We start from the raw sequence: 11,769 nt of genomic DNA, 5'->3' as shown, positions 1-11,769 counted from the left end.
ATTTTGTAGAACTTGTGGTCATGTAATTATTTTTAACTGGCCAAGATAGTGTCCTGTGAGGTTATGGAGGAACTTTATCTTCTTCATACCTCAAAACTAAACTTTCACATCAAAAACAAAAGAAATATGTACTCTTTTGTCAATTACTGTGAAATCACACCCTCTTCACCAAAAGAACGGATTAGAGTTACAGATGATTTTGTGAGTGCAGACATGTATTACAAAAGTGCAAGCCTGACTTTCTAGTCTGAAGAGCCATTGATTCTGAATCAGTGAGAGCAATGACCTGTAATAACTGGAGGCAGCAGAGCTCCATTCAATTAAGTACTTTCATTAGCCATTCATAAAATTACTCCTTAGACCTTGATTATCACATTTTAAAATGAAGTGCTGATTAGGGATGATCCTGTGACAAGTTTTGTAGAAATAAGTGTGTGTCTAATTTCAGAAAGGTGTACACATACATAGGTACATGCATATGTGTGTATGTGAGAGAGAGATTGAGATATTAGGCAGCATTTAGGTCCCTACTGATGGGACTTGTATGTAGGAGGATGTGTTCAGAAACATAAAACGCAAATCAAAGCAGGTGGTGACTATCCCGAGGAGTATAGTTATGATATGCATCACTTCACTGATTCAGATAATCAGAGAGAAATGCAGAATGAATTATATAAGTCTGATTATACAATATTTAACATATTTGTTCTATTTTTATATTTTGTGATTATACAAATTTGGCTTTCAAATTTGACATAGTTAAGATTCTGAAAGCACCAATGAATGATTTTTGTCCATTAAAATTTGTTTGCAAAGTTGATATCATATAAGAGTACTCTCATGAGTGAGTGAGTGTATGTGTATGTATATACAGATACATGAGTAGGCCAAAAGATGACTACTGGTGTCTTTTTCTGTCAGTCTCCAATTTACTTTCTGAGAGATGATTTGTTATCTTCCTCACCAGGAGCTCAAAAATAAGGTAGACTGGCTAGACAGCAAGCACAAGAGCTCCTCCTGTCTCTTCCTCCAAGCACCTAGATTATAGGTGCATAAGAAGGTCATGGTGTTATAATAGCCAGCCACTGGTTTTTATCCCCTTGGGTGCTGAGCATTGAGCATAGGTCATTATGCTTCTCAGCAAACACTTTACTGACTAAGCAATCTTTCAATACTGTCTATCTGCCAATCATCTTGTCAGGCTTTGTTTAGCTTCTTTCCTGTTTATCTCAAGAGAGTTGTAAAATAGTTGTAAGACAGTCATAAAACTATCTTGAGAGGCAAATTTTACTTCAATTTTACCAACTAAAGAGCAATACATCACAGAGCAACCCTATGAGTAATATTGAGGACCCACCTCTCATCTTGCTTCAGGGCAGGTGTAATTCATGCTGAGAACTCCATGGTTGGTAGAATGATATGACCTTTGTCCACTTCTGAGTACTCCATTTTAAATAATAATATTTAAAAATAAATGGTATAATATCACAATAATCAGGTGTTTGTGTGCATGAGTGTAACCAAGATACCCATTGTTTCTTATCTCGGCAGGTATTTATTCATTCCTTAACTAGGGACTTCTTTTAGATGGAAAGTACAGTAGCAGTAATTACCTGAATGTCCTGGTCTTGCAAATAGAGATATTATAATTAATGATGCTCATAGTGTCACAGACCAATTCTCTTCTATGAAGTGTTCAGATGCATGTGGGAAAGGGTGAAGTCATCACCAAGAGCAGAGTGAAGTTCTGTACCTTGAAAGCACTTTACCTTGAAAGGGCCCTTTGTAATTGGTTGTGGATTATATCTAGTAAAGAAAGATCATCTCTCCAAATTGCTTGTTCATTTCATTGAAACTTACCTGATAGAAGAAGAATGAGCTGGGTTATGTCCAGTAAAGAAAGAATATCTCTCCAAATTGTTTGCTCATTTCATTGAAATTTACCTAATAAGAGGAAGAGTGAGGTGCTTAGATGTGTGGAACATTTGGCTGCTTAGACTTCTCTGGGTATCCTTTAAGCATGGTTCTTTGAAATGGTTAACACTTGTGAAAAAGCTATGTAGTAGGATGTCAGGCTGCCACCATGGTACCTGTGAATAGAACCTCCATTAGTTTAGAAAATAAGCCTGAGAATTCAGGAAAACAATTATTCATTTTGTATCACAAATGGCCTGTTTCTACAGCTGTAAGTTACACATGACTGCTGTAATGAATTAAAATTATACATCCAAATGAAGAAAAAGCATATGACTTTAATTTTGTTCCATATTTATGAGAGTGTTATGTGGAGTTTTTAATTCACCTCTCTCTTTCCATTCTTTCATACATTCATCTGTGTATTCACTTATGTCAGAACTCTTCCACTTAAAAATAATGTGGCTATTTCTAAATTTAACAATATTAAAGTTTCTTTTCTTTGTGGTAATGTGATTTATAAGCTTAATAAAATTTCATTTCCAGACAAAAACTATCATTACCTAGTTATTAATGATTGTAAGAATTAGACAGGAAATGATTACTGTTAATTTACTAAACTATGTCCCAATATCTTTTATTGCTAGTAATCATTTCAATTATATTAAGCTCCTGATACTTAAATAGCTAAGAATCATGGTTTCTGTTTCCTCCTTTTACTTGGATCCTCTATTTAAGGTGGTGTCTTAGTTAAGGTTACTATTGTTGTGATGAAACACCATGACCAAAGCAAGCTGGGGGAAAGGGGTTTATTTGCCTTACACTTCCACAGCATTGTTCATCATTGAAGGAAGTCAGGACTAGAACTCAAACAGGGCAGGAACCTAGAGGCAGGAGTTGATGCAGAGCTATGGAGAAGTGATGATTACTGGCTTGTTTCATAAGATTTGCTCAACCTGCTGTCTTGTAGAAACCAGGACCACCAGCCCAAGAATGGCACCACGTAAAATGGGTTGGGTTGGGCCCTCTCCATTAATCACTAATTAAAAAAATGCTCTATCGGTTGGCCCACAGCCTGATATTTTGGAGGCATTTTCTCAATTGAGGTTTCTTCTTCTCAGATGACTATAGTTTATGTCAGATTGATATAAATCTAGCCAAGACAGGTTCCAACGAATAGAAATACTCCTTCACCAATAATTATTATTCCAGTGATAACTTGAATACCATTGTTCTTATTGTTTCAGTTTAAAACAAATATCCTTATGTGCTTTAGAGAAAGGGATTCCTCTTTACCAATAGGTCAGTACTCTCTATGACACAGGCTCTTTATGAGGCAACTTTCATATTTCTATTTTTATGAGAGATTTGGAAATGATTATTTCCTGGCTTTTAAATATGTAAGCCCCTTACACCTTTAAGTTTTAGGTAGTAGAAAACACTAAGTTTGTAGCCAGAAGGATTCTCTGGTTCCATCCAGCCCCACACTTCCACAGCTGCTTATAAAATAATCAGAGGCTTAATATTATTTACAAACTGTATGGCCTATGGCAGGCTTCTTGCTAGCTAGCTCTTTTATCTTAAATTAACCCATTTCTATCTATCTATGTTTTGCCATATGGCCATGGCATTACTGGTCTGCTGGCATGCTGCTTCTGCTTCAGTGGCAGTCGGCATCTCTTTCTCTTCTCATTTCTTCTCACTATATATCTGCTTAGATTTCCTGTCTCCCTCTAAGCTACCTTGCCATAGGCCAATGCAGTTTTATTCATCAACCAATCAGGGCAACAAATATTCACAGCATGCAGAAAAACATCCCACAACATTCTTTACAAATAGGTCTGTGCTCTCTATGACACAGGCTCTTTATGAGGCAATTTTCACTTTTCTGTTGTTTTTTTCTGCTTTCTTCTTTTTATTTTTAGCCAAAAAAAAAAAAAAAAGCTATCACCATGAACCAAACCAAGACGAGAGAGTGAACAGGCCCCTGGGTGGGGACACTTTTCTGTTTTTACGGGGCATTTGAAAATGATTATTCTCTGACTGTTAAATGTGTAAACCCCTTACACCTTTAAATTCTAGGTAGTAGAAAGCACTAGTTGACTTCACAATCTCTGTATGACAACTCAACATATAATCATAGACTTACTAAAAATTATCAAAATAGCAGCATGAACTTTAAAGAATCCTGAGGTTAGAAGGAGGACTTCTGCCTTCAGGAATCTTTACATGATATTAGAAATCAGACTAGGACTAATTAAAGTTGACGAATATGTTGGAGTTCAATGGTTCCTTCTTTTTATCTCCTGTTTGTTTGCTTTTTTTTTTTTACTAGGGATTGAACTTTGGATCTTATACATACTAAGAAAGTGATCTGCCAAAGATCCAGCTCTCTAGTCTTCTTCACTTCTTCATACATTTTATTATTATTGTTGTTGTTGTTGTTAATTTTGGGACAGACTTTGCTAAGTTGTTGTAGCTAGACTTGAACTTGTTGTGTAACCTAAGCAGACATTGAACTTCTGATCTTCTTGCTTCAACTTCCTAAGTAGGTAGGATGACAGCCTTGGAGAGCAGAAATGCCCATCACTCACTTAGCAAACTGTCTTCTCTGTACAAAGTACATATTGAATTCATGTGGGTTCAGACAAGAGTCACCCATGGATTCAACAAATATTTATTGACTTCCTGTCATGTGCTTGGTATTATGTATAGTGCTAAAAAGCCAATGATAAAAACAACCAACAGCACCTATTGTTTTCACGACTCTTAGAATCTTGTGATGAACACAAATGACAAACAGTTTGAAAGAAAGTGAGAGGGAAATATATTAGAGTTTATGAGAGAAATGTAATAGGATTTACAAAGTTTCTGGGAAGAAATAATACCTAAAATAAAGTATAAATAATAAGCAAATGTGAAACATATGGAGAGCAAGAGGGCAAAGAAATAGTAAGTATCAATCCAAAATAAAAGAAACCAATATGTTTGCAGAACTGTGAGAGTTTAATTTATTCTACAGGTAGATCTTCAAGGAGCATGAGAAAAAGTTTAAAGGAAAATCAAATGTAAAATTTTGTGTGAATATTTCTGGGTTTCTGGGACACACCCAATGAACAGAACTTCAAGTCTATCTGATTGTAGAAGAAAGGAACCACATGGGTAAATATGGAAGCTAAAACATTTGCTCATTATATGAGCCAAACAGTTAACACCTCAAACACAAGAATGATAATTATTTCCCATTCCTAAGGGGAACAGGACTCGTGCAGCTCTTCTAAAGGGGACAACATTAAAAAACAAACAAACAAAAACAAAATCAAATCTAACAGGGAAATTTATGCCAACATGTTCTTACCATATCACCACTGAATTATGTCTGTATGCCCCTACCTTTTCATGGATGTTGGGGAAATGTGCAGGCTATGATTCACATGAAACCTAATGAACACACACACACACAGAGAGAGAGAGAGAGAGAGAGAGAGAGAGAGAGAGAGAGAGAGAGAGAGAGAGAGAGAGAGAGAAATAATAATAAAATAAAGAAAAAAGACACCCCTCTGTTAAAGGAACATGGCAATTGCATTGTGAAATGCTAAGGGTGTTATAACCCACGTTAAGAATAAACACTATCCATTACATACTGTTAAAGAGCTGCTCAGTGATCCTATAATATAGTCAGTGAATAAAAAAACAGTGAATATTTCCAGTTGCTAAATCATTTCAAATCAGCAATAACAATGTATGCTTTTACTTAAATCTGGTACCAATGCATAATATTTAGTGTTAAATCATGTCAAAATACTACCATATGTGTATGATCATATTTAATTCTGAATTTAACAGTGGCCAACAAACAAAAAGAAACCATATAGACTTAATACATATAGGGAAGAGATAATGATAGTAAAAAAATAAAGTCCACAGATATCTTTGTACATTCTGGATTCTGGAATTTACATGACACAATTCCAAAAGTTGAAGAGTTTAGAACAGAAAAAAAAATACATTTCTCATAGTGCTGGAAGCTAGCAAATTCAATATAAATGTAGGACTGGTGTGTGGAGTACCTCAGTTCTTTCTGTTACTGATGGTGGTGCTTGTCACTCTGTGGTTTTTCTTTTGCAAGGTCTTCCAAGGAGGCCCTGCCTCCATCACTTGCCAAATGAAACTACCTCTTGACAGCCAACAGCTTGGTCATTAGGATTCCTCCATCCCTTCTCTTGTGGTTCCTGCCTTTAGCTCATGCCCTGTCTTTCTTTGATGTTGGACTGTGATAAGGAAACCATTACATGGGCTTTCAGGCAACACAAACACATTTAGACTGGAGCAACAGGAATAATATTACAAACACACATTTCTAACCATGTATCAGACAGTGTTCTAAGTATAATACATACATACTGTTATTTAATCCATTTAATAACCCCATGATGTAGATATCATTGTTTTTCATCTTCAACTTACTAATCAAAATGTTGAATTTGAGGTCAGATTAAGCTCAAGAAGGTAGGAATTGACTCCAAAACACATGATTAAAAGTATTCCTACTCATATTTGCCATGGGGGTGGAGAACTTGAGGTCTAGTTTGCATTTTCATTGTCTTATTTGTTAATCTATTTTTTATTTCATTCCTTTGCATAAAATAAATTATTCAAAACAAAGCTGATACTGTGATAGGAGAAAATGCATTTCACTTTATGCAATTAAAAAAACATGCGATGATATTATTCATTGAGAAGCATTCATTTGGAGATGTAAAATTGCAATGCCCACAGTTATTCCTTTCCTGGAGTCTCTGAAGAGGTAACCATACCACTTCTGATGATAGGCTTGGGACATGCAAATGCATAGCCTGAAGTGAAATACCCCAATGTGTAGTATATTAAAAGAATCTTTTATTTTTCAATCACCTGTCAATCCATTACCTCTATTAATACAGTGTGACTGTGAGAGACACAGGTTGAAGTAATTAGTTTATAAAGTATCTCTCAAAAGTGTGCTACATTCACTCTCAACCTCCAGAGGAGTGTGTTGAAACAGTGTCTTAAAAGTCATCAGCCTTCCAAGAACTATTCAAATGGCCTACGATTATGATTACTGTTATGTTGTCTATAAGAGAATGTGGTTTTTTCACAATTCATACAGTTCTTTCAATATTCTCTTAGTACCTCTGAAAAAGACACATCACATCAACTTTAATATACTTTATAAATAGTAATTACTCTGGCTTCATAGAGATATGGGTAAAAATGTAGTTAAGGAAAATAGTGAGACAGATACATAGGGTACTTTATCAGAAAGGACGTGGTGGATCTCTAGGCTAAGATAGTGAATAGAGGTCAACCATACTTTGGAGGAGAACACTCTGAGACTTACTGATGAGTTAGGCAATGAGAGAGAGAAAGTATTACTCGACAATCCCTCTACTCATTTTATATTGGGTAAATGATAATGATAATGGCATTCCTCAGTTAGGAATGAAGGTAATGGGGGAGCTGTGCTGGCTAGCTTTTTATCAACCTGACATAAGCTAGAGTTATCTGAGAAGAGGGACCCATGATTGAGAAAATACCTCCATAAGATTGAACTGTAGGTAAGCCTCTGTGAATGTGCGTGCATGTGTGCGTGTGTGCGTGCGTGCGTGCGTGCGTGCGTGCGTGTGTGTGTGTGTGTGTGTGTGTGTCTTAATCATTAAATGATGTGGATGGTCCCGGGCTATGGTGGGCCATCCCTGGGAAGGTGGTCCTGGGGCATATAAAACATTAGGCTGAGTAAGCCATGAAGAGGAGGTCAATAAGCAACATTCCTTCATGACTTGTGATTCATTTCTTGTCTCCAGGTTCCTACCGTTAGTTCATGCCCTGACTTGCTTTGATGAAGGACTATGATAGGGAAATGTAAGATGAAATAAACACTTCTACCCCAAGTGGCTTTCGATCACTGTGTTTTATCACAGCAATAGAAATCCTAATTATAACATGGTCATATGAAAAAATTGGGGAACAGGATGAGCTCAATTTTACATTTATTGCTCTCATCCTAGTAAGATCTTCAGATAAGGAACTCAAAATAACAAACCTGGGCTGCATTTATCCTGTGATGTTCCAAGTCTATTAAAAATTTTTATACCATGAGTTGTTTGTGTCATCACTACCAAGATATGTATTAATTAGAGAGACCCCTCTTACCCCTCATCTTGCACAATGAGGCAGCTATCCATACAATGAAAAAGCAGCCGGGCAGTGGTGGTGCACGCCTTTAATCCCAGCACTCGGGAGGCAGAGCCAGGCGGATCTCTGTGAGTTCGAGGCCAGCCTGGGTTACCAAGTGAGTCCCAGGAAAGGCGCAAAGCTACACAGAGAAACCCTGTATGGAAAACCAAAAAAAAAAAAAAAAAGGAAGAAAAAGCAATGTACTGAGGTATGGAAAGTGGTGCCAATTGCTCAGAATTAAGATAACATTACGAAAAATGTACATTAAAGTTCTTATGGAGAATTGATGTGGATGCTATCTGGGGTAACACTGGATGCTTTGGTTGGATGGTAAATTGTTGAAAATGCATGGGGTATAGTTGAAGGTGGTAATTAGAGGCATAAAAGAGGTAAAACCCTGAAGGACAAATGAGTTGAAGATGATGCGATGATTAGGACAAAAGCACTGGATGCCAAATTCTACGCTCCAGCAAGTTCACCATCCCACTTCACAAAATGATAATAGAGGGCAATTTAATTAAAAGATAATGGAATAAATTAAGAATGCTCCAGTATCTTCATGTGCCTCAAGAGCATACATTTTCACCTCATAAAAGTCAACCCAGGAATCTTTTTACTCAAATTGAAACAGTCTATAAATATCACACATTTAGGGCAAAGTATATTTAAACAAGACTGGTAGAAATGTTTGCTTAAATTGTTCTCTCAGGTAGGCAGATAGGATTTTTCATTTTGAAACTAACAATGCAAGTTATAAAGAAAAAAAAGAAATAAAGTTCTCTGCACATTTTACTCTACCAACTTCTTCATAACATGGGATTACTGAGTGTTGAGTACCAAAGTGGCAAGCACTATGCTAAGGCATGAAGAAGTGACTGAGCTCATATCTTTAATAGATGACCCCACAGAAGGCAATGTTCCTATGAGTTTGAACTACAGCTTGGAAAGATCAGAGACATTGTCCAGCCTGATATGACACAGTGATTGGGATTCAGTGCAGAGGCCTACTCCTTGCTGAACAGCTACCAGTCTGCACTGTTACAACAAAATTCCACATACTGAGTGGCTTTACTTACTGACATTTATACCTCATGGTTCTGGTCCTAGACCATAGGACCTAGAATAGCTTTTGTGTTTCATTGATAAGGGCATTAATCTTCTTCATGATGCTTACCCTTATGACCTTCCTAATACCAGCACATTGAAGATTTCAACATGAATTTAGATGAGACAGATGTGTAGTCTATAATGACTTTGGACAAATTAATGAACCTTCTTGTTCTTCAACTTTCTCAGTGGGTTAAAGGTATGCAGTAATAATGTCCCCTGTCCCCAAGATTCTTGTTTGGAAAAATTGGAGTAATTAAAGAAAAGACCTGTAAAGGACATGGATCATAAGAGTTCTCAAAAAACTCTTAACTGTTATTAAAAATAATGTGATTTGTGGAAATATTCAATTCTGTCTCCATGGATCCTAGACAAATCTTGCAGTTATTCAGCATCTGGGTACATGTTCCCAATATTTCCTGAGGGTAAGGTCCCATCTCCTGGAGTATACATGAACGGAAAATTTGCAAGGGATCCTAAGATGTAAGACAAGCCTAGTTCAGCCTTATTTCTTATCCAAACGAAGGGTACCTATACTTCAGTGCAGGATTGTTTCACTACGCTGGATTGAGGCTGTCTCCAAACTTTTTTTTTTATTTTTTATTTTATAATGTAATTGAATTTTACATATCAGCCACAGATTCCCTCGTTCTCTTCCCTCCCGCCTTCCCCCTAGCCCACACCCCTCGTTCCCATCTCCTCCAGGGCAAAGATTTCCCTGAGGATTGAGTTCAACCTGGTAGATTCAGTCCAGGCAGGTCCAGTCCCCTCCTCCCAGGCTGAGCCAAGTGTGACCTACTCTGGTGATAGGATGGCCAAACACCCTAATTGTCGTGCTAGAAACCCCATCCAATGACTGAGGGAACCGGATGCAGAGATCCATGGCCAGGCCCCAGGTGGAGCTCCAAGAGTCCAATTGGCGAGAAAGAGGAGGGTTTGTATGAGCAAGAATTGTTGAGACCAAGGTTGGATAAACATAGGGACAAATAGCCAAACGATTGGAAACACATGAACTATGAAACCAATAGCTGAGGAGCCCCCAACTAGATCAGGCCCTCTGGGTAAGTGAGACAGTTGATTAGCTTGATCTGTTTGGGAGGCATCCAGGCAGTGGGACCGGGTCCTATACTCAGTGCATGAGTTGGCTGTTTGAAACCTGAGGCTTATACAGTGACACTTGTCTCCAAACTTTTAAGTGTTGGTAATAATCTTACATGAAGTGTTGTCCTTTAAGAGGTAATTAGGTCACAAAGGTACCACTCTCATTGATGAAGAAAGGCTGTATCAGGTGACCAAACTAGAATAAAAATGAGTTCAGCTCCTTACTTTGTCTTGTACATGTTCCCACCACATTATACTTTCTAGCATGTCATGAAGCAGCAAGATCGTTCCCCCAAATTCAGCCCTCTTAAGCTGTGAACTAAATATACTCATATTGCTTTGAGTCACCCAGTGTATGAGCAGCAGAAACCTGACTAAAACATAAGGCTGGATATATGCTAATTTGGGTGGGAATATACAAATTCATATTGGGCAAGATATAAGTTGGATATATATATATATATATATATATATATATATATATAATCAATTTCTTGGAAAAACCCTATTCATTAACAAGCTTTATTCATAAAAATGATATTATTTCTCATAATAGTCTCTGTTTTTACTATGCCCTTCTTTCTTTTTCTCCTTTAATATTTTGGGAATGATCCAGAATTGTTTTTTATCTATTTCAGATAATGCATTAAAAATTTTGATATCTGAAACTTTTGAATCCATACCCACATTTGAATTCAAAGATCTCCATTGCATTCCACAGTTTTCTATGATCTAACCCTCTAGTATTTGAAGTACAGAGAGGAAGAGTGAGAAATTCTGTCTATGCTTATTGATATATACAGAGAGAGCCCACGTTCCACTCTGACAGACTGACTTCAGATGACGCTGTGCTCCTCATTTCCCTGGGAACTGAAATTTCACCTCATTAGGATTCAGGAGTGCCCAGAATCTCCATGGTTCTTCATAAAGTGGCACGAGTGTCCCTAATGTCCCCTGAGTGCTCCATTGACCTAGAATTAACTACAACCATTTCACTGTGTTCTTTGTCCACATGTGCAATTCTTTACCCTTAAGTTCTCCAGACATCCAGGAGCCGGACTCTGATCAGTTCTGTTACTAAATTACACTTTTACTCAGAGACAATTCCCAGGGACCCTGCTCACATGCTTTGGCTGTACCATAGTGTAGTTCAGTGTTCTTCAGCCAAGTGGCCAATAACAGAAGGAATAGGTCCCTCTGCAAGATGTCAGTTTAATCTGAGTAATATCAAGAACCAGAGGAAGGAACTTCTAGTCTCTCTCTCTCCTCCCCCCCACTCTCTGTTTCTGTCTCTCTGTCTCTCTCTGTCTTTCTCTCCCTCTCCTTCTTCTCCTTTCCTCTCCAAAAATACTAATGAAGAATCAGTGGGCAAAGGGAAAATGGTGTTCTGGTTATAGTACTTTTATTTTTAAGAATTTCTTACCTATATAC

The 11,769-nt window shown here is 37.3% G+C and overlaps 1 protein-coding gene and 1 long non-coding RNA gene across 4 annotated transcripts in view; one reads left to right on the top strand and one right to left on the bottom strand.

Annotated features, from left to right (window-relative positions):
* Kcnip4 (potassium voltage-gated channel interacting protein 4) overlaps window positions 1-11,769 on the top strand; it is a 1,069,170-nt gene that overhangs the window by 372,771 nt on the left and 684,630 nt on the right. The gene's annotated exons all lie outside the window — the stretch shown is intronic.
* LOC121832762 (uncharacterized) overlaps window positions 1,364-11,769 on the bottom strand; it is a 95,098-nt gene continuing 84,692 nt past the window's right edge. Inside the window, exon 3 of one of the 2 annotated variants that reach the window (XR_006076478.2) lies at window positions 1,364-2,090. This is a non-coding gene — a long non-coding RNA (uncharacterized LOC121832762). The remainder of the gene's footprint in view (window positions 2,091-11,769) is intronic. The other variant, XR_006076476.2, reaches the window with a different exon arrangement.

Source organism: Peromyscus maniculatus, chromosome 10 (assembly GCF_049852395.1).
Source record: "Peromyscus maniculatus bairdii isolate BWxNUB_F1_BW_parent chromosome 10, HU_Pman_BW_mat_3.1, whole genome shotgun sequence".
Taxonomy (NCBI): Eukaryota; Metazoa; Chordata; class Mammalia; order Rodentia; family Cricetidae; genus Peromyscus; species Peromyscus maniculatus.
The sequence above is the reverse complement of the archived record's forward strand: the minus strand, read 5'-3'. Positions and strand labels throughout refer to the sequence as shown.